A 25,999-nucleotide genomic window follows, 5' to 3' on the forward strand; every position below is an offset into this window, starting at 1 on the left:
AAGGCTTGAAATTTGCCTTTTAGTTGCCAGATAGACGGCATATCCAGTTTCTGGACATTAATCTGTTCGTTACCGAAGATCAGATGTGTTGGAAATATGCCCCACGATCTCAGAAACCCCTTCTGAGCCACGAGTCTGGTCACTCGAGGCTTGTTAAAGATGGCAGAGCAATGTCATGCCTTGGGTCATCATTGAATAAGTCCTGCCCACACTTGATACAGGACAGCTTCTACGCACAGGTTTCAAGGCTCAAAGAGGCTGGCTTTCCGGTACACAGCCTCGCGCGTCTGGCGGAGAGGCTCTTGGTGAAAATGAAAGGGGGTTGCCAAAAAGCCCAGGAAAGTGCCGGTCACAAAAATATTGCTCCAATTACATATCTGCATGGTGTCTCCCATCGTCTCAAAAAAGTAGCAGGCAGGTTCGGCGTACAGGTGGTTTTTTCTGCTGAGAATAAGGTTGTCAAGATTTGTGCCGTAGTCAGGAAAAGAATGGACGAGTCGAGGCCCATTGCAGGAGCGTGCGCTGTCAGACACGGCAACAGATACGCGCCGTGCAACACCGGCGTTGTGTACAAAATACACGTATCGTGTAGGAAAATTTATTATGGGCAGACCGGAAGGTGTCTCAACGTCCGCCTGAGAGCACGAGAGGTCGCTGGGGACATCCGTCGCTTCATCAAATCTCGTTCTACATTGCTGTGGCTGCAGTAAAGAAAATGATAGCGTGTGTACTCCTGATTTGGGGTGTGCTGACGTGGTCTTCAGGCACAGGAATCAGAAGTACCGGGAAATAGTGGAGGCGTATCTGATCGCCACATCGCGCATCCCGTGCGTTGCAAAACCTTCGGTAGCGTTACACCAGGTAGAACTGAACTATCTTGAGAGTACTGCTGCAGTGCAATGAGGCTAATGCACACGTGTGGTTTGGTTTGCTGTTTCTGTTGTTTTTGTTGTGTTTCATGCAATGTGCAGCACGAGTCTTTCGTAATAAAATTTCAGTTGATAGTCAGCGCTTGTTTGTTTGCGTGTTTCTTCCCCTGTCTTCGTTTTTCGCGCTGTACATAATGTTGACCGTTCACATCATTCAATTACTAACAGCTTGCCATTAAAATTGTTTACCCCTGCAGTTGAGAGCATACTATAAAATTAGCAAATGATTCTTCAAGTTTTTGTTCCTTGCGCTGTTGTTAATGTGCAGTTAATCGTGTTTTAACTGTGTACTTCAACTATGCGTCTTTACACCGCCTTTGTATCTTATTGTATTGAGTTTTATTATATAGTGTTTTATGAAACTTCATGTCTTTACTGTTGTTGTTCTTTAAGAGATGTAACTTATTGTTGCGCAATGTCAAGTAATTTTTTAGTTATATTCGAGGTTTGTTGTACTAGATTAGTTACTTCTTGCGGTTCTCTTTATTTACCCTTGCTATTTGTTGTTTATCGCTTGTTTTGCTTACAAAATGATGTATTCTTTTCGGTTGTTCTAATTAGGCTTGCAATGCCTTCCTGCAACAATCCCAGATGGTATTAGCATTATGTATATATAAATAAAATAAATAAATATATAGGGATAGGAAGGAAACGGCGCTTTAGTCTATCCGACACTTTTGGATGGCGATTGTGCGATCAAAGTTGGAATTTTAGTTTCTGAAAGAGCGAGCTTTGCGCTCGCAAAGGGCATTTTCTCCTCAGCTACAAGATTTCACCGAGATTTTTCAGCATTTGCATGGCAATTTTTCTTCTTCATCATCATCATCAGTCTGAACCACGCCCACTGCAGGACAAAGGCCTATACCATGTCTTTCCAGTTAACCCTGTCCTTTGCCATTTGCGGCCAGCGTATCCCCGCAAACTTCATAATCTCATCCGCCCATCAAACTTTCTGCCGCTCCCTGCTACGTTTGCCTTCTCTTGGAATCCACACCGTTACCCTTAGGGACCAGCGGTTATCATGCCTTCACATTACACGCCCTGCCCAAGCCCACTTCTTCCTCTTGATTTCGACTAGGATGTCATTAATTCTCATTTGTTCTCTCACCCACTCCGCCCGCTTCCGATCTCTTAATGTTACACCTGTACCATTTTTCTTTCCATACCTCGCTGCGTTGTCCTTAACTTAAGCTTAACCCATTTCGTAAGCCTCCACGTTTCTGCCCCATAGGTGAGTACCGGTAAGGTACAGCTGTTGTATACTTTTCTCTTGAGGGATATTGGTAAGCTACCATTCATGATCTGAGAGAACCTGCCATATGCGCTCCACCCCATTCTTATTCTTCTAGTTATTTCCCTCTCATGATCCAGATCAGCAGCCACTACATGCCCTAAGTGGACCTATTTCCTTACCACTTCCAGCTCCTCGCTACCAATTGCAAACTTCTGTTGCCGTGCTAAACCACTGAACATTACTATGGTTTTCTGCCAAAGTATTTTGCAAAAATATTTTGGTTTTCGTTCATTTCAAAAGTGTACCGTAACAGGAGAAAGAACTAGGTTAATTTTGATAACGTCACTATGCTTTACATTTTAAAATCCCATCTCACGTGCTGGAAGTAGGAAACCCCTGCCAGCCGCATGAAGTTTCTGAATATTGTCACAAACTAGAAGGCGACAAAGTGGGCAATGGCGCGGCTCGGAGTGCTCGCGCTAGGCCCGCCGCCATTAAATCATGCATCTGTCATGTAGCTTTGTTTTCGTCGGCTTCCCGTCACGTAACAGCATGTTTTCTGGAGTGGAATGTTGGCGGGACATGTCGATCCCTCAGACACAGCGCATTCCTGCTTTGCCTTGCTCTGCCTCCACCTGTTGCTGGCAGCAGCCGCGCGCTATCTCCGCTGCTGTCTCAGTGCTGCAGCAGCTTTCTTGCAATGGGCCATGTTGAAACACGCCAGCCATATCAGCGGGAGTGTCACGAAAAACAACATGGTCACACATAATTGCGCTTTTGAAAATGACTTGGAACAACACAGGGACGACACAAACTCTGGTGCGCAAATGAAGTTTTTATTGCGATGAGCACACATATATAAGCTTCACATGTCATAACAGAAATCACCAAAAAACGCAGTTCAGCAGCAATTTTGCAATCATGCCAACAAGCATCAAAAAAAGATTTTATCACAGCTGATTGGATAACATTTGTTAATACTGATCCAAGAGTTGCATTTCCTGTTTGGAAAGCAAAACTGAGAGGTGACTTACACAAGTTCCTTTTCCCGATTCCATGCAGTAAGCGAAAAACAACTCCGCCAACCTATTTTCTTCATAGCTATGGCTCTTTCTGGCTTTTGCGACCTTTTCCCGGTCGGCATTAAAAGACGCGTTCGTTGCTGAGATAATCGAATTTACCCCTTTTTTTTTTCGCCAGTTTATTCAAACTTGTGAAAGGACTCCGTGATCACCATTTGGGATGCAACGGTAGTGTAGTTTAGCCTCAGGGATCCGCTCGCAAACAGCTGTTCATCTAAAGTTGCATTTAGGTTGCCTGCTCCGCTGCATGACTACACTGAATAACAGAGCAAGAAGATAGGGGGAGAGTTGCGGCGTCGTAGTAAAAATCTTGCAGACAAGACGGAATATCCACAGGACGGGCAGGCAGACGAAGCGCGTACTGACCTCATTGCATAGGATATGGCGATTTTATGCACAATCAAAATGAGAGGGAAGAGTTGAACTTGACAGAACGAAAGCACCCCAAGGAAAACTTTCACCCTTCTACCTGGAATCTGGCGAATGGCCCCAACCCACGGTGTAAGAATGTTTTCTTACACCGTGCCCCAACAGTTCCATTTCGCGGGCTACTGACGTAACACTGATGCAGTTTCTATTCCTGCGGTCCTACTATCGAATGCTTCAATGATTTCTCTCTCGGCTTTCGTTTTAGGGTGATGGTGATGTCGTAATGGTGACGTTCCCATTCTGTGCAGTGGTGACAGTGCGTAGCCAAGTTGCCGGAGAGCGTTATCTGGTTCCCTCAGTCTAGTGTTGATGCAGCTTGCAAGATGCAGTACTGCGTCCTACTGCATTTGAACGTCAAAGGGGCACGTTGTACACCACTTATTTGTCGCGCTCGACGAATCTTATCTCGTGGCTGTGGGATGCTTTCTTCGGTGGTCTTTTTCGCAAAGACCGGCGTGTTTTTTTCGCAGCAGAAAAGACAGCAGGGATGCCGTGAAGTCCATGTGACACTTTCTGAATGCACGTAAGAACAACTGGCTACACCTTTTTCGCACAAGGTTCTTCCTTTTTCGAGTTCTTGCTGCCGGTTGTTCGTAGCACCATTTCGGCGACTGAAGTCATTAGAACGCCCGGATAACCGCTTTCCTTGAGCCTGACAACTTGAGCGCCGAGGTATTTTTGCACCATGTGCTCCCAAGACTTTTCGGTGGCCTGCAACAATGGAGTCCAATGCGACTGATCTCTCGATCAGCTTCGAGTGTCCTGAGTCGTAGCGCACGATGGCATGTTCCCCTTAGGTCCTCTACACCAACTTGTTGGCCAACACCATAGTCGGACACCTTTTGTGATAATCTGATGCCAACGAGTGAGGGGCGGAGAAAAAATTGGCGGGGGCTTAGCTTTGGTTAAGCCTAGTAGGTTGCGAAAGCAAAAGCGCAGCGCCTCCAACAGAAAGAACGCAGTGCGCCGCGTGTACAGGTCACGCGTGGCTAACGGCCGACGCTGCGCGACGACTCGACTTGGTAGCCCATCTCTCACCCGAGTATAACGTCACTAGGCATGGCATGACGTCAGAGGTCATTCTAAATGTCACGCGGGGCTACCGGCCACCGCTGCGCGAAAGGCCGTTCATGAGCGTAGTACTGCTTTCGCAATAAAAGGAACGCACACCCTCGCACCCAGGAACTTCACTGCTACGAGCGCGTGCGCCTGTGGCTCGCCCTGCGAGGTCGGCTGCACGAGTGTGTTCGTGGCGTGGCATGGTTTCGAAGAGACCCATTTCAAGAGCGCGGTCAGTACCATCTATATTGGTGAAGGTTAAGTCATAGCGCAAATTCGCGAAGACATGAGACAACTTTCAACTGAATTCTTTCACTGCCCGGAAGCGGGAAGACAAAAGCGTACCGATGCTGCATGCACTTGTGGACTAGCTCCACTCGTTTCTGGCGCACCAAATGTGCCTGTATATGATCCCCTGAGTGCCGCTATCCCTGCTGTGCATTCACTGAACAATGGTTCACAGGTTTTGCTGGTACAGCGATGACAGTGCGCGCATAAGTTGCGTGTTGTTTTGAGTTATGCTTGCGTTCACTTTTGGACAAGGGAATTCCATGCTGGACGGCGTAAGGCTGTGCTTCTTGTAAGTTGCTTAATTTTTATCCGTATAATTGTCTCCTTGCAGTGATGAGTATCAGTTGAAAGTTGAGGCTACGTGCTATCCCCGTCTGAGGTTCTCGTCAAAAAAACCTTCGTTTCATCCGCCGCTGTGGCTCAGTGGTTATGGCGCTCGGCTGCTGGCCCGAAATACGTGGGTTCGATCCCAGCCGTAGCGGTCGAATTTATTCTTGCAAGAATTAGCGCTCTACCCTGAGCGGTGCGAAGCGACTGCATCATGGCAGAAAAGCAAAACGAAAAGACTAGAAACGGAGCCAGTAGGCATAGACACTAAATGTATGGCCTAGGCTCTACGGTTGAGCGGAGTTGGCGACGTGAATAGGAACGGAGGAGGAAGGAGTAGTCCGAAGAGGCGCACTTTCGCCCGGCGCCACAAACGCCACGAAGAAGCGACAGCGGGCCGGGGCATCTGTCGCGGTGAAGAGACGCCGAGATCTGAGAAGCGACGTTCATTTCGTGCAGTAGCGTTTCCAGCATGTAATCTATCCGAGCCTTCTCCACGCCCTTGGAGACTTGGCCAGAGAAGAGAGAACACACTGAATGAGGTTTTGCTTAAAGTTTAGCTCACGCGGAAGGCGTCCTGGGCGACGATACGAGACGAGACAAATTCATAAAGGTTTCTGTACTGACAACGCTCGATATCTATGCATTGCTACAAAAAACGGCGCACTACGCATGCATCACTGCAGTCTGGTAGTTCGGGTGCAGCACGGATCAGAACAGTTTTTAATGCGAGAGCATTATACTCCCGCCACACGGGCGCATTTCATTTTTCTCATCTTTCTTTCAGTGGGAACCTCCTTTGACGTCGTTCCTTTTAACCAGCGATAGCATGACATGCCTGTATGTTGACAGCAAAGCATTTCAAAATGTCCCCTTGCTTTAAAGTGTGGCATCTCTATTTTCATTCCTTTGGTCATTTCAATTGAATACCTAAAGACAGCGCGGGTCAAGGCACTCCTCTAATTTTGTACAGGGGCCCAGGCGTTGGTTCTCTGTAAACATCGAAACCAAGCTGACGGGCACTTGGCTCGAATGCTTGTACACAATAAAAATAGTGTTTGAAATCAGTCACTGTAATTAAAGAAAAGAGTGGACACAATTGAGAGGGACCATACTAAACAGGAAGTGCATATCTTGCGGCAACAAGTGAACAGCTTGGAACAGTACAGCAGAAGCCAGAACCTAGAAATCCATCCCTCAAGTGGTAATGGAAATTTGCTCCATAAAGTCAATGATCTGGCTAAGGAAATGGGTTTTGCTGAACTGACCAACGCTGGGTTGAAGTCAAAGAGATGGCTGAGTCGGGCTGGTTGGTTCATGTTGAATGGTACGGCAAAACAGCGCTGACGGACGGGACGAAAGAAGATGAGACAGACACATGCGCTGAACTGACAACCAAATGGTTTATTGCTAAAGAGGGGGGCAATATAAAGCATAGAAGGGAAGAAAAATACGGTGCAAACATGACATGGCATACATTCGGGATATCATCACTGATTAAGAAAAGCGATCTACTGTGTGAATAGAGCTACCGATGGTTGGCTTACACATGAGTTGCCTAATTAATGCGTGAATGTGAAAGGCCTCCGATATCAGGCGTTAGGTATGATCTCTATACTTGGCGATGATAGTGTTTTGGTCCAAAAAGGCCTTACATTCGTCGCAATCTGCGAAATGAATGACCATGTTATTTCGGCGTGACTTGTTTTCTATGTCTTTCGCGTGTTCGCGTAGCCGATCATTGACGCACCGTCCGGTCTCCCCGATGTAAAATCGACCGCATGACAGTGGGACCTTGTAAATCACGCCACAGCAACAGTTGACTAATTTGTTTCTGTGTTTCTTCTGACAAGCCTTCTTACCACTTTCCTGATTCACTCTCTGCACAGGCCTCCCAGCTTGTTCCTGGCAGAAAAAAGGAGCTTCACGCCGGCTTTGTTCACAATCTTTTTCAGGTTGTGCGACACTTGGTGAACATACGGAATACATGTTATGTGCCTATTGTCCAGTTTGCGTGTCTCCTTCTGCATTCTGCATTCTTTTAATATCGGCTCAGCAGTGCTAGACAATACCTTCGTCGGGTAGCCTGCAGCGGTAAGCCTAGTATCCTGCGCGTCAAAGCTGGCTTGGGTTTTATGCGCACATGATCTAGAGCGGCTTTCATGCATGTTTTCGCTATACCGCGCTTAACTATCTTAGAGTGGGCCGACCGGAAGGGGAGCAGGCTCTTCTGGGATCGCGGGGAGTACATCCAACAGACATGGTCACACGATAGCACAAGTTCCAGATCTAAAAACCTTAGTTTGTTGTTAGTAGGTAGCTCTGTGGTCAATGGTAGGTTGTTACGTTCAGTACTGAACACTTCAAAAATCTGAGCAACAGTTTGTTGGGCGTCACCTCTGAGATAAAATACTAAAAAGTCATCTACATAACGCATAACCTTAACAACGGTGCCGTCAAGCTTGGCTTGAAGTTGTCTATCGCACGAAGCTAAGAACAGATCGCTGAGAACGGGAGCGAGGCTGGATCCAATACAAACACCTTGTTTTTGGATGAAAAAACCATCGTCAGCTTTAGCAAACGTGGACTGTAAATAAAAGCGGAGCATTTCTAGAAACATGCTAACGTTCATACCACTTTAGTTCTGGAACTTTAACTCCGTGACGGTTGATGCAACTGCTGATTTCTGCGATCACCGCGCTTTGCGGCAGGGAGTAGTACAAGCCCTTGACATCCACCGAAAACGCGCCAACGTGGGCAGGACACTCGTTTTGAACCCAGTCAACCACGGATATCCGTGGTATATCCGAGTAAGGTCCGAATCTCCAGTGCCAGGCTGGGATGTCCATAGGGCATGCCTACGTATGTCCATATTCGGATATACGCATTGGAGATTCTGTGTATGTACGAGGGACGTTCGTTTTTGGATGGCTGGCGGACATCCGCCGGCGGATGTCCGAGGAGTATCCGTAAACATCCCTCTTAGGATGTGAGCTTACATGACATATATAATTTGTTTTCCCTCAGACGAACATTTTAAAACAAATTCTATTTTGCCAATGCCAAAATTCACACAATCACATTTCTACCACCAACTAGTTTAATATTCAGATTGATTAAGATCACTCAACTATGGTGTTGATGTTAAAGAACCAGAATTAAACGAATCGCTTGGCTTTCTGGCGCCAGTGCTCATAATTAACGCCCTTTTGCAGCACTCCTTCGAGGTAACCGAGGTATAGTGCCTAGAATATTTTCTAGGCACTATAACCGAGGCATGTAGCCATGCATGCTGCCTTCCATGAAAACAAACCCTAATAAACTCCTACCAGGGATATTTTCTAGTGAAGCAGCGCAACGGCACAAGGCCAACGGAAGAAGAGGACAAACACAGCGCTGAACTGACACTGATGTCAGACCAACTCGCCCACCAGTTCATGTTGTCCTACCAGGGGCCGCGGCAGAGCGGTAAGCCTAAAAGTCAACCCAATCCAATCTATCAGCCAAGCCAATATTTGTGGCGCGATGGTCTCGTTGGTTTTCGTCGCGTGGTGCTCCTTTCGACCTTTACTTTTGCTGCAATGTGCGGTTTGTTCGCTCTGTGGTTGCTTGGCTGTGCTACAAATGTGTTGTGTCATCTACGCGCTCGAAAAGACGTTCGTTTGATTCTGAGGCTCTCGTGAAAAAGCTCCGGTGTCGCCTGACCCCTTGCCGAGACATGCTTTGTTGCTTTGGATGAAAGAAGCGGCCATGGTGTTAACACTTGCGAGGTAAGTAACTGTGCTTGAAAATTACTTTCAGGGTGTTGCTGTGGGATGACTAAACCGCATTAACGCAGTTGTACTCTGTTGCGCTACTTGTTTGCCACGGAGTGGAAGTTGCAAGCACTATGCATTAGCTGCCGCAAACGTGTTTCTCGTGTTTGTGAAAAAAAGTTGACCTACGTTTCTCATCAAAGGAGGTGATTCGTTGCCACCCCTGCAGAATTCTGCCATGGATGGAGACGGTGTGTAGTTGCATGGTGTGAATCTTCAGGCAATTGCGCGTAGGTTCATAATTACGATGAAACAGAATGCACGAAAAGCATAGTGCCAGGACGGTGTTAGTTTTTCAGTGCTTCGCGACTTAGTTTTTCTTACTTTTCTGTTGCCTTTGCAGTGTGGATGTGGCCCGGCTACCGAGTGTATTGGTGCCTACATTAATTATGCCAAGCCGTGGAAAGCACAGGTAGGTTGAAAATGTCATATAAAAGTTGTGCATACTTCCACAGCTTATTAATTTATTTATTAGGCTTGCCAAATGGAAGTCTCCAACCATCCACTCACTACACAATACTTTGCACTGTGCAGTAGCATTGTTTAGGAAAGCTTAACTGTTGTGTTAAATTTGCGAGCTTCAGTCACATTTTTCACTTACTTCCCAATCACTGAGTGCAATGAGCTCTTGCAGTGCTTTGGTATAACTTTGCCAAACATGTTATGCCCACAGGGCTCAATGCTGAGCCAGATAGCAGGACCATATATGGCACCCCTAGAGCCACATGTTCCTGGATTGTGACCAGACCTCTCTTCCTTACTCCTGTGCAGCTGTGGATCATCAAATATGCTGTCAGTGCCCTGATGCGTGATTCATCAGTGAACCCTGTGGGCATTGTAGTTTCGACAGAGATTGTGTTTTGCTGCATCATTGACAACGTGCAGTATAAGGTGCTCTCTCATACTTTATTTTCTTGTCCATACAGTGTGGATGTGACTGACCTAAGCTAGCAGCTATATAGTACCTGCAGCTTACAGCAGCAACCTTCAGGTAAGTTTGAACTACAGTGCAAGTTTGACCCTGTCACATAATGGATACTTTCCTTCTGTTTGCTCTGTGCAGCGGAGGGTATCTAGCTATACTGCAGTGTACTTGTACAATAATGGATAAAAATTTGTGGTATGAGAGTTCTTTGTGAAACATTTTCTCTGTGCTGTTAGCCAGAGCAATTTAATCAAAAGCCTAGAACCAGGAGGGGACATGGATACTCGATCTTATTGAACAAATTTCAGCTGACTGCCTGGCGAGGCAATGCAAAAATAAATATTTTCGGAAAATCGACATCCAGCAAACTTTTCTCTATGAGTGTACCTTGTGCCCAACCTAAGTCATTAGCTAGCTTGCAACGATGTGGTAAGGATCCCTACTCTTGCACTTGAATTTTTTTGACCATCAGTGTGGAAGTGACTGCCTGTGGGAGTAGCTGTGGTGTCTTGCAATGTAAAAGACAAAAGAGCTACTACTGGGGCGAGTTGGAAATACATACTTGAAGGAATTGGTGAGCGCTATAGAAACACTGAAAAGGGACAAACGCACAGGACGAAGCGCTTTCTAACTACTGTTTAATCTCAGAAGAAACATGACTATATACACACATTTGACGACAAGAATGAAGGAAAAACAGGTAAAAACTACGCGCGCTTACAACAGCCGAAGATTACTGTTCTTGAGGGAGGTTAATTCTGTTCCCCCTAACATCACTGAAGGGGAGCTGACGCATTGCTTATCTGGAGCAATGTGCATTGCAAAAGCTTCGATAATTTCTTGTTCCCGTCTGTTTCTAGCCCTACCTATTACTTTGGTGTTTTTTAGCAAGGGTATGCATTTATAGTGTGCGAAATGAGGTGCCAGATTCCCGGACTTTGCAAGTTGTTCACTTGATCTTTCGTGTTCCCGGAGCCTCTTGTTAAGGCATCTTCCCGTTTGCCCTGCGTAAGTTTGTTGGCAGCTGAGGGGAATGCTGTAAATGACGTTTTCGTCACACTTTACATAGGTGTTTTCGTGTTTGGTGTTGCACCCAGGTTTCTTTTTGTGGTCTTCATTCTCGTTGACCTTTTTACACATTCCAATGAGCTTATTGGGAGCTGAAGAAACCACCTGGACTCCGTACTTGTTAGCTGTCCTCCTTATTCTGTGGGAGATATTGTGAACCTACGGCATCACGGCAGGGCGTCCCTCGTAGCTCATTTTCTTAGTTTTGTGGGACCCAGTAACTTCTCTTAGTAAGCTTTCAGCAATGCCGCAAAGTAACTGCTCCGGATAACCGCTCTCCTTCAATTGGGAGACCTGTTGGTCTACGCTCTGAATTATCGAGTGGGGGCAAGATTTTCTTATAGCTGGTTTCAGGCAAGACGTAGCTACAGCTCGCTTTACAATTCTGGAATGACTGATAATTCACAGCGTAGACCAACAGGTCTCCCGATTGAAGGAGAGCGGTTACCCGTAGCAGTTACTTTGCTGTACTGCTGAAAGCTTACTAAGAGAAGTTACTGGGTCCCACAAAACTAAGAGAACGAGCTACGAGGGACGCCCTGCCGTGATGCCGTATGTTCACAATATCTCCCACAGAATAAGGAGGACAGCTAACAAGTACGGAGTCCAGGTGGTTTCTTCAGCTCCCAATAAGCTCATTGGAATGTGTAAAAAGGTCAACGAGAATGAAGACCACAAAAAGAAACCTGGGTGCAACACCAAACACGAAAACACCTATGTAAAGTGTGACGAAAACGTCATTTACACCATTCCCCTCAGCTGCCAACAAACTTACGCAGGGCAAACGAGAAGATGCCTTAACAAGAGGCTCCGGGAACACGAAAGATCAAGTGAACAACTTGCAAAGTCCGGGAATCTGGCACCTCATTTCGCACACTGTAAATGCATACCCTTGCTAAAGAACACCAAAGTAATAGGTAGGGCTAGAAACTGACGGGAACGAGAAATTATCGAAAATTTTGCAATGCACGTTGCTCCAGATAAGCAATGCGTCAGCTCCCCTTCAGTGATGTTAGGGGGAACAGAATTAACCTACCTCAAGAATAGTAATCTTCGGCTGTTGTAAGCTCGCATAGTTTTTACCTGTTTTTCCTTCATTCTTGTCAGCGCGTGTGTTCCTCCCTCTTGTGTGTATGATATGAAGTCAAATGTGTGTATTTAGTCATGTTTCTTCTGAGATTAAACAGTTGTCCTGTGTGTTTATCCCTTTTCCGTGTTTTTATAGCGCTCACCAATTCCTTCAAGCTTGCAATGTACACGCATTTTTCATGAACTGGTACAAAGCTTTGTAGTCGGGCATTTGTTTTTGCAGTTTTTTTTGGAAAAGCAAAATATTTTGTATTGCAAGAAATATTCTCACCTCTGTTGCTTACAACTTACTAGTTGTTCAAGATGTAAACATGCTTTCGGAGCGGCAGATGACTAATTTACTTGGCACGGTGGACTTACTGCATACAACTGAATGGTGTCTGTCAAATTCGCTTGCTTTAATGACATATTCTGAACTTAATGTTTACTGTTTTCTGCAGAAGACGTCCCCGGCTTGTCTACAAATTCATCATGGTCTGTACAGTATCCTTCCTGCTGCTGTGTATGGCCGGCTTGATGAATTCCTCATGAAGACTGAAGACGGCATTTATGTCATAATAAAATCATCCCGACTGATATGCTTTGCCATTTTGGTCGATTGCTTTACAGATTCATGCAGATTACATACAGCAAGGTGTATGTCCGATTTCAGACACTCTGCGGGCTTTTAATAAGCCCAGTGGCCCTGGGAGGTGCACTGATTGGTGGTTGTAGTTCTGGCTTGCCTCATAATGGTGAAGAATGCATTACCTGCAAATATCCTCAAAAGATCCGCCGGCGGATATCCGAGATGGATATCTGTCGGCAGTCTAAATAATTATATTTGTACCTCCGTCGGAGGTCCGTGCGAGAGCCGTTGGACGTCGGCGGATCTCCCACGGATATCCGTATATCCAGTAAAGGACATACCTCGGACGTCCAGTGAATGTACACTGGTTGATTGGGAAGGAATTCTGACACGGTCTCAGGCTTTCTGAGTAGGAAAGGATTCATACTTTCAACTGCGCAAAAAAACACGGACACAAGGTAGAAGGCACGACACGAGCGCAGTGTTGTGCCTTCTTTCTGCGCTCGTGTCGTGCCTTCTACCTTGTGTCCGTGTTTTTTTTGCGCAGTTGAAAGTATGAATCCCCACCAACTCGCCCAGTTTGCCGTCCTTATTGAGGAAAGGATCTTCAACCTCAAGGTGCGACAGGCACTTCTGCAGGAACACCGCTACCTCGCGCTGCCACGTTCCTCGTTCGGACACAATGACACGGAAGGGGCAGCTTACTTTATGCGTCTTGGCGCTGAAGAAGACGGTGAGGCTGGATGCCTTCGACGCCTTGACAGAAGAGGCCAGTCTTGAAAGGCCAGCACGCTTACAAAGCTGTACTGCCTGCTCTTGCACTTTCGACGGCTTGACAGTTTTCACTTGTCTGAAGTTGGCAGCGAGTGCAGCTTGAGCCTTATCCTTGTAAAGGTCGTTTGCCACGACGAAAAACCACCCTCTTTGTCCGACTGCAGGAGCTTGACGCCAGCGTCTTTGAGGGTCGATACTGCAGCAGTGAGCCGGCGCGTGCTTCCTTTCTTCACCTCCGAGGGGAGGGAATCCACGCCTTCCTTGATGCATCTCCCAGCTTCATCCGTTCTTACTCTTCTGGCAGCGGTCCTAACAAGAGAGAGGAGCTGCGTTTTGTTGAAGGCCTACGTAGGTTTCCAGAAAAGAAAGGTAAAAAACCCCTAGTGCTGGTTCGCTTCGTCTCACGTGTCACGCGAGACTACTGCATGTCAAGTAGGGATGCTCTGCAGGACAGTAATTCTGAAGTGTTCTTTCTGGACTATCTGACAGCAGGAAATAAGAGACTGTTGTGGGCTATGAAGGGTAGAGCAAAAGAAAAAGGCTATCAGTACGCTTGGCAAAGGGGCGACAAGATGTTTGTGCGCAAGGCGTCAGGCGCACGGGTCATCCGCGTTCAGTGCGGCGAGGACCTTGATCTGATAGTACGAGCTGCTGCGCCGTTTCCGACACGCCATCTGTTTATCTTCCTTTGCGCACTGACGGCTAGCCGTTGCGTCGACGTGTATCAAGATAGCGTGTCCTTCAACTCTGTCCTGCGCAGTCCTGCTTTTAACCTTAACGACAGTGTGTCCATTTTTCATGTCAACATTAGAAGTTTGAAGAAAAAACAATCTGACATTGTTACAGCTCGAGATTCACTGGATCATAGGTTTGATATGCTAGCTTTGACGGAGACGTGGTTCTCAGGTGCACATGATTCGGTTGACATCGATGGTTACCAGTCTGAATGGATTTAACGAAAGGATCGGAGAGGTGGCGGAATTTCACTCTATCTAAATAACAAGCTTCTTTCATATTTATAACGAGCCCCTCCATCCCCTTCTCTTGTTTGCTTAATTGCTTAGCGAGGGCTTCGGTTCTGGCAGCCTTGACGCCATAGGAAGCATAAGAGGGTTCTCACGCAGCTTCCACCCTCTCCGTTCGATGACGTTCTACGTCACACCTGCGGTAACTCAGGACGTTCTACGTCGGCCGCTTATGAACGTGGGTGGCGCTGATGAACACTCTCAAGGTTAGGTTCTTTGTAAACATAAATACTCCCGAAAACAGAAGATTTGACAGCCGTCGCCGTAGCTCAGAGGTAGAGCACCGGACACGTAATTCGGAGGTCGTGGGTTCGGATCCCACCGGCGGCATGTGGTTGTTTTTTCTTCTGTTTTTCTAATCATTTAGCGTTAAGCGATAACATATTCAGTAATATTCTAAATTGATCAACACCACAAAATAAATAAATAATAAAAAAAAATCCTCTGTGCCCCTTGGTTTCTGTGGCTGTTGGCTTCTTTCATAAGCTGCAGTATCATGTTGTACCAGAATTCCTACAAATAACCGACCATCATGAGTCGTTGAATGTCAAACGTTGCGGTCAATAAGTTGCCACAGCTTATCACCCCCCTTCGGGCAGTCTCGATGAATTCATTAAATTCATTAGCAGTCAGCTTGCATACGCGTCAGTATTGTGTATGCCAATTGTACTGATTGGGGACTAACATCAACGTGGCAGTACCAAGTCCACAAACAGAGCAGTTCCTTGATGTGATTGAATCATTTCAGTGTACTATTGTTATCCATTTACATCCGAGAATAACACCGCAAAGTGGAACACTGATTTATTTGTGTGTCACGACTCACCAGAAATGTCCGAGACAACGTTCTTTCGGGAATTCTTACCTTTGACTTGAGCGATCATTTGCCAATATTTAGCTTTTTTTCATGTGTACAAAAGAGAATCAAGCGCAGCCATGCGCCTCCTGTTGTTTGCCGGAAATTTAATCCAGACACCATAGCTGCTTTTCGGGCCTTGACAGAAAAAGTGCAATGGAATTGCGTGTATAATAAAAAAAAATCCCAGCTTGTCTAACATATTTTTGAGTAGAGTTAAATACTGCTATGATAAAGCATTTCCACCAGCATAGCTAAAAAAAAATCTAGGGAGCCAAGGGTCACACACGAGTTATACACAAGGAATAGAGGTAGAGATAAATTGTATGACACATTTATTCTTTTGTGTACATTTCTACAAATGTACGTGCTCTAATTGTGCTGTGATGTATGTTTTGCTTCTATTATTTCACCCCTCTTCTCTGTCAAACTATCAGGGTGCCGAGGCCTCGTCAGGCTTTTCAGCCTTTTGTCTCGGCTGCCTCTTTGTGTAGAAAGAAAACAATAAAAGAAAGAAAGAAGGAAGGAAAGAAAGAAAGAAAGAAAAAGGAAGAAAGAAAGGAGGAAAGAAAAAGAGAGGAAGAAAGAAAGAAGTAAAGAAAGAAAGAAGGAAAGAAAGAAAGAAAGAGAAAAAGAAAGAAGGAAAGAAAGAAGGAAAGAAAGAAAGGAAGAAGGAACGAAAGAAAGAAAGAGAGAAAGAAAGAAAGAAAGAAAGGAAGAGAAAAAGAAAGAAGGAAAGAAAGAAAGAAAGGAAGAAAGAAAGAGAAAAAGAAACAAGGAAAGAAAGAGAAAAGGAAAGAAGGAAAGAAAGAAAGGAAGAAAGAAAGAGAGAAAGAAAGAAAGAAAGAAAGAAGGAAAGAAAGAGAGAAAGAAGGAAAGAAAGAAAGGAAGAAGGAAAGAAAGAGAAAAGAAAGAACGAAAGAAAGAAGGAAAGAAAGAAAGAAAGAGGAAAAGAAACAAGGAAAGAAAGAGAAAAAGAAAGAAGGAAAGAAAGAAAGAAGGAAAGAAGGAAAGAAAGAAAGAAAGAAAGACGCAAAGAAGGAAAGAAAGAAAGGAAGAAGGAACGAAAGAAAGAAAGAGAGAAAGAAAGAAAGGAAGAAAGAAAGGAAGAAGGAACGAAAGAAAGCGAGAAAGAAAGAAAGAAAGAAAGAAAGAAAGAGAAAAAGAAAGAAAGTTAGAAAGAGAAAAAGAAAGAAAGAAAGGAAGAGAAAAAGAAAGAAGCAAAGAAAGAGAAAAAGAAAGAAGGAAAGAAAGAGAGAAAGAAAGAAGGAAAGGAAGAAAGAAAGGAAGAAGGAAAGAAAGGAAGAAAGAAAGAAGGAAAGGAAGAAAGGAAGAAGGAACGAAAGAAAGAGAGAAAGGAAGAGAGAAAGAAAGAAAGGAAGAAAGAAAGGAAGAAGGAACGAAAGAAAGCGAGAAAGAAAGAAAGAAAGAGAAAAAGAAAGAAGGAAAGAAAGAAAGGAAGAAGGAACGAAAGAAAGAAAGAGAGAAAGGAAGAGAGAAAGAAAGAAAGGAAGAAAGAAAGGAAGAAGGAACGAAAGAAAGCGAGAAAGAAAGAAAGAAAGAAAGAGAAAAAGAAAGAAAGTTAGAAAGAGAAAAAGAAAGAAAGAAAGGAAGAGAAAAAAAAGAAGCAAAGAAAGAAGGAAAGAGAAAAAGAAACAAGGAAAGAAAGAGAGAAAGAAAGAAGGAAAGGAAGAAAGAAAGGAAGAAGGAAAGAAAGGAAGAAAGAAAGAAGGAAAGGAAGAAAGGAAGAAGGAACGAAAGAAAGAGAGAAAGGAAGAGAGAAAGAAAGAAAGGAAGAAAGAAAGGAAGAAGGAACGAAAGAAAGCGAGAAAGAAAGAAAGAAAGAAAGAGAAAAAGAAAGAAGGAAAGAAAGAAAGGAAGAAGGAACGAAAGAAAGAAAGAGAGAAAGGAAGAGAGAAAGAAAGAAAGGAAGAAAGAAAGGAAGAAGGAACGAAAGAAAGCGAGAAAGAAAGAAAGAAAGAAAGAGAAAAAGAAACAAAGTTAGAAAGAGAAAAAGAAAGAAAGAAAGGAAGAGAAAAAAAAGAAGCAAAGAAAGAAGGAAAGAAGGAAAGAGAAAAAGAAACAAGGAAAAAAAGAGAGAAAGAAAGAAGGAAAGGAAGAAAGAAAGGAAGAAGGAAAGAAAGGAAGAAAGAAAGAAGGAAAGGAAGAAAGGAAGAAGGAACGAAAGAAAGAGAGAAAGGAAGAGAGAAAGAAAGAAAGGAAGAAAGAAAGGAAGAAGGAACGAAAGAAAGCGAGAAAGAAAGAAAGAAAGAGAAAAAGAAAGAAGGAAAGAAAGAAAGGAAGAAGGAACGAAAGAAAGAAAGAGAGAAAGGAAGAGAGAAAGAAAGAAAGGAAGAAAGAAAGGAAGAAGGAACGAAAGAAAGCGAGAAAGAAAGAAAGAAAGAAAGAAAGAGAAAAAGAAAGAAAGTTAGAAAGAGAAAAAGAAAGAAAGAAAGGAAGAGAAAAAAAAGAAGCAAAGAAAGAAGGAAAGAGAAAAAGAAACAAGGAAAGAAAGAGAGAAAGAAAGAAGGAAAGGAAGAAAGAAAGGAAGAAGGAAAGAAAGGAAGAAAGAAAGAAGGAAAGGAAGAAAGGAAGAAGGAACGAAAGAAAGAGAGAAAGGAAGAAAGAAAGAAAGAGAAAAAGAAAGAAGGAAAGAAAGAAAGGAAGAAGGAACGAAAGAAAGAGAGAAAGGAAGAGAGAAAGAAAGGAAGAAAGAAAGGAAGAAGGAACGAAAGAAAGCGAGAAAGAAAGAAAGAAAGAGAAAAAGAAAGAAAGTTAGAAAGAGAAAGAGAAAGAAAGAAAGGAAGAGAAAAAAAAGAAGCAAAGAAAGAAGGAAAGAAGGAAAGAGAAAAAGAAACAAGGAAAGAAAGAGAAAAAGAAAGAAGGAAAGAAAGAGAGAAAGAAAGAAGGAAAGGAAGAAAGAAAGGAAGAAGGAAAGAAAGGAAGAAAGAAAGAAGGAAAGGAAGAAAGGAAGAGAAAAAAAGAAGGAAAGAAAGAAGGAAAGAAAGAAAGAGAAAAAAAGAAGGAAAGAAAGAAGGAAAGAAAGAAACAAGGAAAGAAAGAAGGAAAGAAAGAGAGAAAGAAAGAAGGAAAGGAAGAGAGAAAGAAAGAAGGAAAGGAAGAAAGAAAGAAAGAAGGAAAGAGGAAAAGAAACAAGGAAAGAAAGAGAAAAAGAAAGAAGGAAAGAAAGAAAGGAAGAGAAAAAAAGAAGGAAAGAAAGAAAGGAAGAGAAAAAGAAAGAATGAAAGAAAGAAGGAAAGAAAGAAGGAAAAGAAGAAAGAAAGAAAGAAATGAAGAAAGAACGAAAGAAAGAAAGAAAGGAAGAAAGAGAGTAAGAAAGAAAGAAAGGCAGAAAGAAAGAAAGGAAGAAAGGCAGGAAGAAAGGAGGAGAGAAGGAAAGAAAGAAGGAAAGAAAGAAAGAAAGAAAGAAGGAAAGAAAGAAAGAAGGAAAGAGAGAAAGAAAGGAAGGAAGGAAGGAAGAAAGAAAGAAAGAAAGAAAGAAAGAAGGAAAGAAAGAAAGAAAGAAAGAAAGAAGGAAAGAAAGGAAGAAAGAAAGAAAGAAAGAAAGAAAGAAAGAAAGAAAGAAAGAAAGAAAGAAAGAAAGAAAGAAAGAAAGAAAGAAAGAAGGAAAGAAAGAAATTTAAGCGCACAAGAACACACACACAAGAAGAGGAAACACACGGGACAGGCGCTAAGTCTTCTTGTGTGCCTGTTCTTGTGCGCTTAAATTCATTTTAAAAAAAGCTTCATATAGCCCAAACAGAAGTTTTGTTAAACACATTTATTCGTTTCAGAGACGTACACAAATTATCGCAGTACAAGAAAAATTGAAACAAGTTGAACTCCGACCTTAAGAAAGCCAAGACTGATTATTACAAAAGAAAATTCACGTCAATATCTAATAATCCTCAGAAAATATGAGACGAAGTCAGGAGCCTTACGGGAACCCCAACAATGCGGTCCCTGGCACACTAATGCTGAATGGTGCTGAATACTGCACTACTTCGCTAGCGCAAAAATTTAATGGTCATTTTTTGAACGCTGGTGCACACTCACACTCTAGAGGCACTGAAGAGGAAATAGAAAACTATATGCGTGCTGAAAGCCCAAATTCTATTTTTCTGAACCCCTGCTCGGAGACTGCAATTTTCTCCTTCCTTGCGTCCTTAAAAAGAAGCACAGCAGTTGGAGTTGATAACCTCAAAGTCGAACCGATCATAGCTGTTGCTGATATTTTATGCGCTCCTTTACGCCATATTTGTAATGAGGCTTTAACTAGCGGTGAATTCACTGAGGGCATGAAGACAGTCAAAGTCGTAGTTATACATAAAGGAGGTCGGCGTCATGATATAAACAATTACCGCCCTGTCTAAGTCTTGCCTGTGTTCTCAAAAATTTTAGAGCGTCTCCTGAAAGTGTAAGAAAGTTCGCTGAAGAGCAACACGCTACAGAAATTGCAATGCTGAATGCCAAAGAAAAACTTTGGAGTAATACCGAAAATAAACAATTTACCATTGGATTGTTCTTAGACTTCAGGAAGGCTTTCGACTCAATTAAACATAATATTCTGTACCGAAAACTCACGTTCTATGGCATTCGAGGCGTAGCGCTCAGTTCGATTAGCACGTATTTATCTGGCAGACTGCAATACACATACTTGAATGATTTTCGTTCCGAGTTAAAAGAGATAATATATGGTGTTCCGCAGGGCTCTATACTGGGACCCGTGTTGTTTATTATGTACATTAATAGCTTTGTACGCATTCCACATATCCCTCACACAATTATCTATACGCTGATGACAATACCTCGTTTTTCTCTGGCAATAATTTGTCATCTTGCATGCCGAACTAACGCATGGTTAAATGAATTATACACTTGGCTGAGGGTAAATCAACTGCAATTAAATATTAGTAAAACAAAATACGTCTTATTCAAACCAAGCAATAAACCTGATGATGAAAACGTCATTGTTAAACATAATGACTGTAATAGACACGGTTTCTAGTTTTAAATTCTTGGGCGTTTACTTTGAAAAGCACTTGAGCTGGACACCTCAAGAAGACAAGACGCACGCGAGTGTATGCAGATCTATCGCCATGCTGTAGAAAATTAGGTACCTGCTTCCTGTCTGGCTAAAGTACCGGTTGTTCAATCACATTTCAATTACTGCTTACTAATCTGGGGCTCTACAACCAAGTGTAACCTTGACGAATTAATCGTTCGTCAAAAACGAGCTATGCGATGCATCGAAAACCTTGAGCGGCTCGAACACACGGCCCTGGTGTTCCTAAGACATAATGAGCTAAAAATAAACCAGCTATATGAGCTGCTACTCATATTAGAAACGAAATCATGCGAAATCCATCAGCGTTAACCAACTTGCGCCTGCCCAGTGCTACACGGTCCAACTTTCGAAAGAACTTCTCTAGACTACCCGCCATAAGAACGAGCTTTGGTTGACTGCCTTATTAGACAGGCATACAAGGCGGCTCGTCATCTCCCCCACCGGACCGGCGGACCCCCACGTACAAACTACTGGCATTAGGGGTCTACAACACTGTGACGAAGCTCTCGGAAGCTCATCTCACTTCTCAGTGCGAGCGTATCACCCACAACTCCACGGGACGTCACATACTCGACAAGCTTGGAATAAGCTTCAAACGACCGTCGCCGACAAGGCCAGCTTTCGCCCATGTCCACCGCAACCTTATCGCTACCCCTCTCCCTAAAAACATGCACCCAGAGTATCATGTCGCTCGCCGCAAGGACAGGGCTAAGTCTTTGCACAAAAAGTATTTTACAGATCGGACAGCGGCCTATGTCGACGCCGCCGAATACCCCGACCGCGAAGCGTTTTCGCTCCCGGTTGTAAACTACTGTGGACGGCCGCTGGCTGCGTGCACCGTTCTCATCAGATCGCCTGAAGAGGCCGAGGAGGCGGCTATAGCCTTGGCGATGGTCTCCACATCTGCAGAAACCATCTTCAGCGACTCTAAATCTGCGATCCGTAATTTCGTCAAAGGCCGGGCCTCCCCTGCCACCCTCTCTCTCCTCCACTCCACCAACGTCCAACTCCGCCCGAACCAATTGACCTGGGTCCCTGCGCACTCATCCCATCCAGGGAACGAGGCGGCCCACAATTACGCCCGAGGATTCGTCGGCCGGGATGTGGTGCCGCCCGTCCTGCGGTCGGCGAGAGATCATATGGTCACATTTCATGACATAACCATGCACTACCGCTTAGGTAGACTTCTATATCGTCCCGCACATAGTTCTCTCATCAAACACCAAGAGGTTGCGTGAGGCAACTCCAAACGAACACATTCCCTAACCCCGCGATATATGCCCGCAGATACCCTGGGGTCTACTCCCCTTCCTGTCAACTATGTGGCCAACATGCCACTCTATCGCACATACGCTGGGCTTGCTCTCGGGACTCCCCTCCTCGAAGTTTGCAGCTCTCGAATCCAGACCAGTGGGAGGCCGCATTGCTCAGTTCCGGCTTGGACACAAAGATCTGGGTAGTGACAAGAGCCCTAGAAGTCGTCGAACGCCACGGGCTCATGGCCACTTGATGGGGCTGTAACCCCACACCGTCAGCTACATTTGTCGGCGTAAATAAAGTTTATTCTCCTCCTCCTCTCCCACAGCTGCGAAACCAACAGAGCGGGGTCTTGGAAAGCAGAGTGTAAAATTTGTAAAGTGGTTTTTGAAGAAAGGAAATGCGCAGTATCTGTCTCACACATCTCGGTGGACGCCTGAACCAGAGGGAAGGCGCATAACTGCCCTCTTGGAACAGTGGACACCTCGATCTTGTTTTAAGCTACGTGCTAGAAACGCTGCCACCTGCTAGGGTGGCAAGGTGGGTGGGGACGTTAATGTAGATATAACGACAAGCGGGAATTTCTTACCACTTATGCGGGAGAACATCCCGTTCCTCTCGTTCGTAACGGCTCCCACAGCTGTGACAACCTCGCGGAATAGTTGTACAGACCTCGTTTTTGAGGCCTTGGTGGAGCAAGTCGAGCATATATCCATCTATTTCTCCGTCCACAAAGCTTCCTTCACGACAATCAAGAACTGCTAGTGGAGTGTTTCTTCAAGAAGGAATATGTGTGAAAAATCACAAGATGTCTGTAATTGTACATACATGTCTTGCTCGAATTCTGTGCCTCAATCTATCGTAAAGCTGAAACAGCTGATGAGCTGCGCTCAAATTTCGCATTACGAAGTAACGTAATTGTCGGAAATTTTTTGTTTCTGTTTTATCGTGCTCTGGCTATCTTCAAAGATAGCCAGAGCATTCTTCTTTCGGTGCTCCTGATGGCGGAAAGATTATAGCTGTTTCTTCGCAAATCGGACTCTATTCTTTTCATTTCGCCCTTTATATTGGCGTCTTCACTGCAGACCTGTCTTGCACGGTTGATTAGAGAGACAACTACAGACCGCTTGTGAGTGACTGGGTGAACAGAACTTAAATGTAGGTGCCTTCCAGAGAGCGTAGGTTTGCGGTAGGCATTATATATAAGGCCAGTCGGTGTACGGGTTACCGTGGTGTCCAGGAATGGGAGGCACCCGTCGGTTTCCTCCTCAACAGTGAACTTGATTGAGGGTTCAATGGCGTCCAGGTGGTTCAGAAAAAGGGTCATGTGCTTGCGTTCTAGAACACAGAAACAAAGAATAGGTTGGGGCAACCGAAAAGGAAATAAAAATAATAAGCCCCTGCCTGCATCACATACGTACAACAAGCTTAACCCAATTCAAAAATAAAAGAATAGGCCCGTAGGGAAATTGTAATTTCACCACCCGCAGGTGGAAAAGTAAAAGAAAAAATAAAAGCTATTATAGCGACCCACAGCCGGGGAGCGGGCCCGGGGAGACTCCCCTGATCTCTCCTGGGATATAGCGGAAGGGATGGACAAATGAATGGGATGATTGGTTGTAGGGAATGGGTTGGGCCAAAGGCTCGGAATGGGGACAGAGACGTTTTTTGTACAGATCCGTCGATTATCTCGACTCCATTGCTGGCCTGCCTGGCCAGGGCAGGGAGAGCATCGAGATTGCCCAATGGTGCGGCCCCACTCACGGGATGCCCGACCACCCACCATACGCAGCGGGCTCCGACCGTCGGAGACAGGAAAACCTCACACGGGGTCAGCAGCTACCTGGGGCCCCTCCACGACCCTAGGGGGCTTTTCCAACCAGCCGGCTACTCACCGTCGAGTGCTTTTCGCGGTTTTTCAGACACCGGAAGTATGTGTGATCTGATCCAGCCAGTAGAGGCTTAGGTCGTCAGCCTAACGGCCCCCCGCCCCCAGCCTCATGACTTAACACCTCCGCGGGGACCCAACTGTGCTTCCATCCATCCAACCATGCACTTATTTCCTCCCCTAGCTTGCTCTTCTCCTGCTGAGGAGGGAGTGTTCAAGGCCAGGCGACCGGGCCACAAACCAAGAACGTGGCTTAGGGTGAGATGGCCCGAGCCTACTCCACCGGTACTCCACAACATCGACGGTTTTCACCAGACTCTTTCGAGGTCGTACTAGGCCCCCATCACCCGGCGTCCCGCAAAGGCCATTGCAGCCCTGCGGCCGGCCGTAAGGCCGCTTCCCCGAGGCGCCGTTTCAGAGCCTGGCTACTACCCCCGCGCGGACCTGGTTTCTCCGTAACCAGAAACCGGCGCGTCGGTAGCCAGACTTGCACGCCCCCGCGTGCGGAGGGAGATAGCATGTATTTGAAACCTTTTGATGTTTTGACATGCCTTCCGTGCCGGATTTCGTGGGTCCATCCTGAGTATAAGCCCAGGCCTGCCTCCGCTCAGGCATCGGACCTCACGCGCGCGACTGGCCCTCACAGTCGCCTGGGAGTCGCTGCCACTCCCATGGGGTTTTGCATCCCCAGAGGATGGGTCCCGGCCGTCCCATCCCCACTGCTGGCGTTGCACCGGAAAAAAGCCTAGTAGCCGAAACTACACCGGCCCGTATCCGATGGCGGGGGAGGGGGGGGGGGGGGGGGGGGGGGGGGCACGAGCAGGCCGCACAGTCAGATTTCCCCCCCAGGACACAGAAACAGTCGTCCACGTACATTAGAAATATTTTTGGTCGCGTCTGGAAAGTAGTTAGGGCATTGTTTTCGATGACTTCCATCGTGATGTTCGCCGCTGTGACCGAGATGGATGCTCCCATTGCTGTGCCGAAAGTCTCTTGGTAAAGGTTGCCAGTTAGCGAGACAGAAGCGCAATAGCTCGCACTGCTCTGCTGCGTCGAAAGGGGTCCGGTCTTGCCACAAGTCTTCATCTTCAAGGCGTTGCCTGCAGGCTTCAACGGCCAGATTGACCGGTACGCTGGTAAACCGTGAGCAGACATCGAAAGAAACAAGCATGTGCTTGTCTTCAGGGGCAATGTCTTTTACCTTGTTGATAAAATCGGAGGAGTTTTTGACGTTTATTTCTGTTTTTCCAACCAGTGGAGCCAAAACAACGTGAAGGTATTGCGACAGTGAGTGCACAGGAGACCTGTACGAATATCTGGAAGCCCGTATACGGTGGGTGCCGAGCCGTTCGTACTTAGTAGCAGGTAGTAGAGCCGTTTAATGGATGGTGGAAGGCCCTCGAAGACTTTTGCGAGCATTTTCTGAAGAGACGTGTGCACCTTTGACGTGGGGTCTTTTGGTAATCGACGATAGGTATTCCCGTCCTGCAGCAAGGCTCCCATTTTTTCCTGGTACGAAGAGCGGTCAAGGATTACCGTGACATTACCTTTATCTGCAGGTAGGATTGCAATTTCATCGTTGGCCTGTAGGCTACAAATTGCTTTGCGTTCTTCTTGAGGCCTGGTGACGCCTTCTTCATACCATGCAGCACGCCTATCGCTTTCGTCCTAATTTTGAACGTCTCAGTGGCCGCAGCTGACAAAGGGCATTGGAGAGACATGAGAGGCATTTGCCCATGCAGTGGGTGAGGGAACAAACGCGGGTTAATGACATCCTGGTCGAAATCAAGAGGAAGAAGTGGGCTTGGGCAGAGCATGTAATGAGAAGGCAAGATAACCGCTGGTCCTTAAGGGCAACGGAGTGGATTCCAAGAGAAGGTAAGCGTAGCAGGAGGCGGCAGAAAGTTATGTGGGCGGATGAGATTAAGAAGTTTTCGGGAATATCGTGGCCGCAGCTGACAAAGGGCATTGGAGAGACATGGGAGAGGCCTTTGCCCTAAAGAGGGCGTAGTCAGGCTGCTGATGACGACTCTTTATTAGGCGTGCCGCAAGGTACCGTGTTTGGGCCCTTATTCCGGACGCGAATATCTGATGCTGCTTCCGAACGACGACGACGTACGCCGTAGAATTCGCACACCGCGTAGGAAAACCAGTGCGGATCACAAACAAATAGGTCTACCTTCGGCACCGACATGTGTTGTGTGGAGAAGGTGTGGACACACACCCGCCGCCGTGGACTCTCCGAAAAACTGCGGCCGCTGCATTTCTCCAACGCTTGAGCGACGTCGAGGTGGTGACTGGCACATCGAAGCGTC

The 25,999-nt window shown here is 45.6% G+C and overlaps 1 long non-coding RNA gene across 1 annotated transcript; it reads left to right on the forward strand.

Annotated features, from left to right (window-relative positions):
- The first annotated feature begins 8,802 nt into the window (after window positions 1–8,802).
- Window positions 8,803–12,824, forward strand: LOC149367344 (uncharacterized). The gene is made up of 4 exons (XR_016284741.1): window positions 8,803–9,121; window positions 9,510–9,578; window positions 10,093–10,157; window positions 12,689–12,824. It is a non-coding gene; the product is annotated as an uncharacterized LOC149367344 (long non-coding RNA).
- Window positions 12,825–25,999: the final 13,175 nt, after the last annotated feature.

Source organism: Amblyomma mixtum, chromosome 1 (genome assembly GCF_055824585.1).
Source record: "Amblyomma mixtum isolate Tamu chromosome 1, ASM5582458v1, whole genome shotgun sequence".
Lineage (NCBI taxonomy): Eukaryota > Metazoa > Arthropoda > Arachnida > Ixodida > Ixodidae > Amblyomma > Amblyomma mixtum.